Source organism: Monopterus albus, unplaced genomic scaffold (genome assembly GCF_001952655.1).
Source record: "Monopterus albus unplaced genomic scaffold, M_albus_1.0 scaffold60.1, whole genome shotgun sequence".
Lineage (NCBI taxonomy): Eukaryota > Metazoa > Chordata > Actinopteri > Synbranchiformes > Synbranchidae > Monopterus > Monopterus albus.
In genome coordinates this window covers 1,991,017-1,998,304 of record NW_018127940.1, presented here as the reverse complement: position 1 = coordinate 1,998,304, position 7,288 = coordinate 1,991,017, and the positions used below count along the sequence as shown (strand labels likewise).

The following is a 7,288-nucleotide window of genomic DNA, read 5'->3' as shown; positions in this document are numbered from 1 at the left end:
TGGAGTGTCCTGTCTGAGCAGGAGGATTTGAGAGGTGGAGGGGGTGTTGTTGGTGCCAGGGTTCTGCTTCTTGCAGCGTGGGGGCTGCCCTGTTGTACAACAAAACACAGCAGAGTTTAATAAAGTTGAAAGTAATAATCCGTGCTGATCCAGTCAAGTGTAGTTTGCTTGTAAATATGATTTGAGCCTCTGCCTTCTACATGAATGTTGGAAATCACACCGTTTCTTAATTAAACTAAAGGACTGATGATTGATTGTGAGTAGAAAATTTCATTAAAATCCAGTAACTTATACTACTTTAGATAGCACTCAGAGTACAAACTTCTGTCAAGGCAACTCAGTTGACCATGAAAACCTACTGCTGGCAGTGATGCTGGTATTATTATTAGTTTGTAAGTTATTCAAAGTAGAACAATAGACACGAATGATTACTAAATTCCAGGAATAGCAATAGCAAGACATGCCATTACTGTAGCTCCACTTTATAATGTTTGACATCCAAGCACTGTTTGTTGAACAGGAACATACTTTTCACTATCCTGGGTGATTTAATCTGATGTTATCGTTCATGAGGGTAAAGTAAAGTGGAAGGAAGGGACGTAGATTTTCTTCAGGCTTCATCTATGAATTATAGAAGGGCTCATCTGCTATATTTCAAACTTCTGCTCATTGCTGTTGTGTGGAGTTTAAAATGTAGTCTGGTGTCAGAGATCAAACAGAATGATTAAGGTTGGAGGGGCAGCGGCTGCAATGATGAACAGATGAAATGAGGCTAGTGTCATCCTATCTCATTGCTATGCAGGGTTGGGGATTATCCTCACTTACATAACTCCCCTATCCTCCCCCCACCCAACTATCCCATCTCCCCATTTTCCCCATCAAAGCACATTCTCTGTGTCTTCTGGGATCACAAGATTGATGTCAGTCTCCTTATTTCAGCATTTAGGTTTTTCTTTTTTTTTTTTGTTCATCGTCTTTTCAAGACAATTTGGAGAGAGAACAGGAGTTTGAGATCAGGCTCAGACAAGGAGGGCAGATGATGAAGGAAGGGACAGGAATTTAAAAGGCAAAAGCTGTCGAAAGAGGGCAAATGGTAACAAAAGGTCTGGAGATAAAGCAAAAAGAAAAGAGGAAAAAAGGAGGAGAGGATGAGATAGTTTATCCCTGCTGTCGGGTTAGACTGCCTGGCCCAGCGCAGTACAGCTCAGCATCCATGTCACTTCTCATGCCAGTCTCCATTAGCTCTAACCTTAAAGTATGAATAAACCAAGATTACACACTGATGCATCTGGTTCTGTGTGAAGTGCCAGAGTTAACAGTCAGTGTCTGACTTAAATATGTCATGGGTGAAACTGTGTGCCACTCAGTGGGTAATAAGATCCACTCGCTTCTCAGAGTGCTGGGTTCAATTTGAAACCCACACACCAAAGTTATTTGTACAACTTTTTTTCCCTGTTATTTTTCACCAGGGAATAAATGAACCGTGCACAGTCTTTCATGTCCTTTCAAGGTTTTTATTTAATTTAATTTATTTATTTTTTGCTCTTAGATTACATTTGCATATCTGAGCTTTTCTTTCTTTCCATCCTCTCACATTCTGTACATACAGCTACACATGCAGGTGAATTCATGTGTTTCATCTCCCTCAACCACATCTAACTGTTGGCTTCACTTCTGGTTGACTTGGACATCATTGCACTTGTTTATTCTGCTTGCTGCAGGCAAATGCGTACACATGCAATTGCACATTCATATGATCTAACTGAGTCTATGATCTAACATATTTTGTGAAATATGTTTTTGTTTTATTTGCTATTTTGGTCACAGATATGTCTCTACTACACAAACAGCTTTTAAGTCAATAATTTTTAAAAACAGGCCATTTTTATTTTTGCTGGGAATGTGGCTAAAACCAAATGAATTTTACCTTTAATCAGCCCACTGTGGGAAACATTGCATGGGAAGTTACCGACTGTGTGCTGAAGGCTGTCCAGCTGTCGTGTAAGGTCCTGGGTGATTCATGGAACAGTCTTGGTGTGGCACAGGACCTCATTTGTTTCTTTTGTTTCTGCCCCCGGCTAACCATGCTCCAATAACGCACTTACTGTGCTGTGACAGAGGATGCACAGGCACATATTCATGAACATGTACAAATGCAAGCATTCACAACATGCACATGCAGACATTTGCACACATGCGAAGAGGTGGTTAATATAAATTCCTTCTCTCATTTTCACTCCCACCATGCGCAGTAGCACATGAGGCAGGAGTTGATAATCATCTTAAAGACTCAGACATGTATTAGCATTTCTTTTTCCTTGCTCTTCTGTCTGGCTACTCTTCACTCTTTGGGATTAGCGGATATTCTGTAGCAGTGGTATGGAGTAAGTAGTCCAACTTTGTGAAATTTGTACTAAACTTAAATTTTGTGACCCTATTCAGGAATAAGCGGTATAGATAAAATTATGCACTATTTCAGCAAAGTTTACAGAGCGGTGTGGCAGTTTCCTGTTTCTAAACCTCATTAGTTAGCTCTTTTTTCAGCATCTTGAAGCATGTAGCATTATAGCAGCGGTTGTCCTGCTGTTTGTCTCATTTTGCTCTCTGTTCAATGCACAGTTCAGTAGGTGCAGCCAGATGCTGACAGGTGTTTGAGTGTGTTTCTCTGAAATGTGTGCAGCTCTGTCATCTGGCAGCCACCTGCACTGTAGCAGCTTCATCTTGCACAGTATGTTCTTCCTGAGAAGGAGGGATTCTGTGTATGGAAAGCTGTTTGAAATAATGAAAGAAAAGTAAATTCACATCCAGAGTGTTGTTACAACACTAGCAGGCTGATATAGCTGGAGGCAGACAGGGCCGGGACAAAACGTTCGGCTCCAGCTATGGTTGAAACACTGAAAAGGCAAATCAAAACTTTCCACTCTCCTATAGTCTTTTTGTTTCTCATTTGTTACGCCCCCCCACGCTCTCTTCAGTTCCTTTGTGTGCAATCACCTTATGCAACCCCACAGAAGCCCTCATCAGTCATCAGCTGCCTGTGAACATGCAAGGTCGGCCTTTTTTCAAATAAGATTTTTATAGTAGAGGTTGACTGTGTGCAGCTGTGACCAAGCATCAACTGCTGCTCATTAGATCCATTACAGATTCAACCCACTACTGCCATCTCCCTGATCTCATGTCCTCTCATCTAATCTGGCCACCAAGGAGAATGACTTAAGATCTGAAATCTGAGAGGACCATCTGTGTGGAGAGAGGAGAGTTATAGGATAAGTCTATTGATTAGGGAGGGTCTGAGTGCTGGACAGGATGAAGTCACTGTTTTCTGGCAGTATACATCTGAGGAGTATATTACTGTACTTGACCCACTTAACCTTATTGGCTTGTGACCCCTTACAAAAAAGCAGTGGCTACTGTAGTTTGGGCCTCTTGTCACTTTCCAGATATAGTGATGTCCCCTTGGAAAGGTTCCAAAGAGCCTAACTACCCAGCTGTTCCTAAATTAGACAAACTTCACCTCAGCAAGTAACAACAGCAAAATGCTACGTATAACTTGATGCATCAGTATTAACAGTCTAATAACATGATATTTAATAAAATCCCAGTCACAAGGGACATTTTTACTTTTGATACTTTAAGTAACTGTGCATATGACAAACACTTTGACCTTTGACCTTGACCATTTAGCTGATTATACTTCTGTGCTCTTACTTAGGAGTTTGAATGAAGGAATTTGAAATGGTTCTATAAGTACTGTTACTCAAGTAAAGGATCTCAGTACTGGTTCTGTTTTTCTTCAAGGTGTACATTGCTGGATAAAGGTGGGAGGTGATTTAAGGAATCTATTAAAATACAACTGGAGGCCCCTGATTCAGACATATAAAAATCTGTTTATATGCAGTTTTTTTTTATTCTACTCTTTGTTGTAACAACCATATCTCCCTGAGGTTGAATATCAGATCAGTTGTTACTGAGAACAGCCATTAATACAGATGCCAGACCTAGATAGGGTGCCCTCTAGTGAACAGAACTGGATCTACAGTAAGTCTGACCTGAGCTCCTTGATCAGAGGAGCAAACTAACAAGCTGGAATACAGCAGATAGGTCTATCAGGACAGCATGGGCAAGATGAATGGTCCTCATTAATCATGGCCATTTGTCTTTAGTCATAAGTCTAGAGGTCAGTGTTTAAACCTTGTTCTCTGAAATAGAGCCAACTCTCTCTCTCTTTTTCCTCCCTTGCTTATAGAATCAGAGAATTGCACTGCTCTGCTCTGCTTTTCACGGCTCTGATGTTGTCTGTCACCAAATCCCTGCTGAATAAAAGTCAGAAATTGAAGCAACAAATCATGTTTTATGTATGTGTGCTTACACAATGAAAGCAGGCTGGAAAGTGGGCCAAGCATCGCACAGGACATATTACAGTAACAAAATAGCTTTCCACTTTCTTGGAAAAACGACAGCAGCAGCTGGGCTCAAGAGTACAACATGAGTGTTCGATTAATGACGGCAAAAATAGAAAGAGAGACACAGGAACTGCATTATTCCTGTGAAGTGTTTTACTATTTCCATTTATTCTATTCTGGTGTAGAAACTGTGCTGTTTGGGCATCGGCAGTATGATGACGTATACACGTGTACAAATGTCAGATTTTGACTTAGCTGTCACTTGAATCAGTGAAGGGCTGCACCTGCCAATTATTGTCATCATCTGCTCATCTGGTGATTATTTTTCTTAAACCAAACCACTGATCAATAAGATCAGTGGTTTGGTTCAGAAAATGCCGGAATAGTGAAATAGTTGAAAATGCCAATAACAGTTCACCCAAGCACACCTGACTCTGTCTGTTTAGGAGACAAACTGAACATACTTGGTTATTTTTCACTACTGTCTATCCTGACATTTTATAAACAAATTTGAATTGTAGAAAATAATTAGAAGATTAATCTGTTCTTCATAAAATATACTAGTGTATCACTATATACACTATGTGTATATAGCGATATAAAGCGACATACTGTGAAATGTTGTCCCCACTCTTATAGAAGTAATTCTTTCATAATTCTTCCAGGACTGAACCAAACACTTTTCTCTCATTTCATTTTGCAAGAGTCACCTTGGCACACATTTAGTCACGCCTTGTGTGTGACGTCAGCTACATTTCCTTTAGCCTCCTTTAGTTTTCCCTCATCAGTGCAGTAGTGCTCTCTGAAAAGAAGAGACTGGATATAACCCAATAACTATAATGTTAGAAGTGCTGTTATTAACTAAATTAATCCACGACAACCAGTCACACAAGCTGCATAGCCTTATGAAAGCCCTCAGCTGAAGTTAATACTGCAGCACCCTGTGGGAGTGCAAGCCTGAATCATAGTCCCATGTATTCACATGAAGCGTCATCCCTGTGCTGAGGACATGTTGCTGTAGTGGTGTAATATATCTCCCAGCGGTCTAAAGGATTAATCATCTCTATCTAATCTGCACCCATGGGTTCACATCAGACCACCATACTGTGTGAGATATCATCTTCTCATTAGAGTTGGTGCATAGAAAGTAGGTTTGACATGTGTGCATGTGTGTTTGTGTATGTGTGTATTCATGACCTCCAGGTTCTGCATAGATCATTACAGCATCACAGGTCATGCCATTTGGCCTTGTAGTAGAAGACTCTGATCTGATATTCAAGCTCTGTGACAGCAATGTGGTACATGTGCCTGTAAAGAATCTTTTACAATGGGGTCGGGGCATCTGAATTTATCTGAATTTAGCCCACACCCTGTTATCTCACCAATTTCACCCCCATCCTGGCCCCCCTGTATCTCTGAGGGAAGACCTTGACCATCTGTCCTCCTGTTGGCTCCCCAATTAGGGCACACTGATGCCCCTCCCCCCCACAAAAAAACCCCACTTCATGCTCAGCTTCAGATGATCAGAGTGTGTCTCACTGCTGTTCACGTTAACAACTACAATGCACCTGGCTGTCAAATCAGGCCTTGAATGGCCAAAATGCAATAATCATTTAATGGCAGAAATCCTAGATCCTGACTGCCATCTTTAATCAGTGGCCTAGAGCTGAACTGACCTTTAGATCCCATGTTATATGTGGTCATTTTAATGGTCAGAATAAAAATGGATTATATTGATTCAGTATAAAGGTTATGCATTATATTCTGTTTACCAAGTGAAATGAACAATTTTGTAGCATCTCTGTAGCCGATGATGCTTGGTGATGAGCTTTTGTTCTGTTCTGCTTTTGTCTGTGTTATGATGGACAAAAATACCATGTACTGTGACTACAGTTATATGGGGTAGTGTCATTAAAATGTAGACACCTACTTCCCATTCATGTGGGAGCGATGTGATGCTGTCCTCCTTTGATCAAAGTTTGGCCTGAATAGCTTTTCTAAGTTTCTGCGCAGTCACAGAACAACATCAAACTGACACACTTTGTTTTGACAGCACTTTTTGTAAGGAAGAAAATCTGTCAGTGTGACTGTCCAAAGTCCTACAGTCGTTTTGTGACAATAGCTGTGAAAGAGCCCAGTCAGCATCCGTTCATAGATCCTGAAAGCAGCTCTGAGGCTTGGCCTGGCAGCCAGGAGATCTGGCAGGACTGATCCCTCCAGCGGGATACAGGGGCCAAAATCAATAGTCGTGTCGTATCACTTATCAGACTGTAACAAGCTGACTGATTACCTCATCGGCTGCTTGTGAAGAGAGTGGAGAGATGGTTAGAGGGAAGCAAAGACAAAGAAGTGGGGAGATCAGAAGATTTAAAAACATAAGTGAAAGGGGAGGGTGCATTAGCATTTTGGGGAAAAGACAATAAAACCCTCCAGTGCACAAACAAGAGATCTAATTATTATTATTATTATTATTTTTGGTTACTGGGTGGTAATACTGACAAAATCTGTTTTTACTGACCAAATAGCTTGGCACTACAGTCATTACTGTGATGTTAAGTCTATTTTCAGTCAGTGTAGTAATGTGGATATGAGAAACAAACACACAGAGGAATTCATTCTGCTTTAAGTCAGGGAAGTTCAGAGGTTTGTTTTGACTCTTATGCTGCCCATAAATCCAAGAAAATAACAGTTTACACGGATTCAGGATATTACATAATAACTATAAAAGCTCTCTTGCCTGGTTACCTTCAGAGACAGATTTAAATTTTTAAATAGAATGAATTTGCTACGAATTTTGGGTAGGTTTGTTTTGAACTTAAAAAAAAAGGCTCAAACACTTCCTCTGCTAATTTAGCTGTGTGGATGAGGATAGATACCATGAACAA

General features: G+C 40.6%; 1 protein-coding gene across 1 annotated transcript in view; it reads left to right on the top strand.

Moving 5' to 3' along the window:
• LOC109961945 (leucine zipper putative tumor suppressor 2 homolog) overlaps positions 1–7,288 on the top strand; it is a 40,923-nt gene that overhangs the window by 6,977 nt on the left and 26,658 nt on the right. The gene's annotated exons all lie outside the window — the stretch shown is intronic.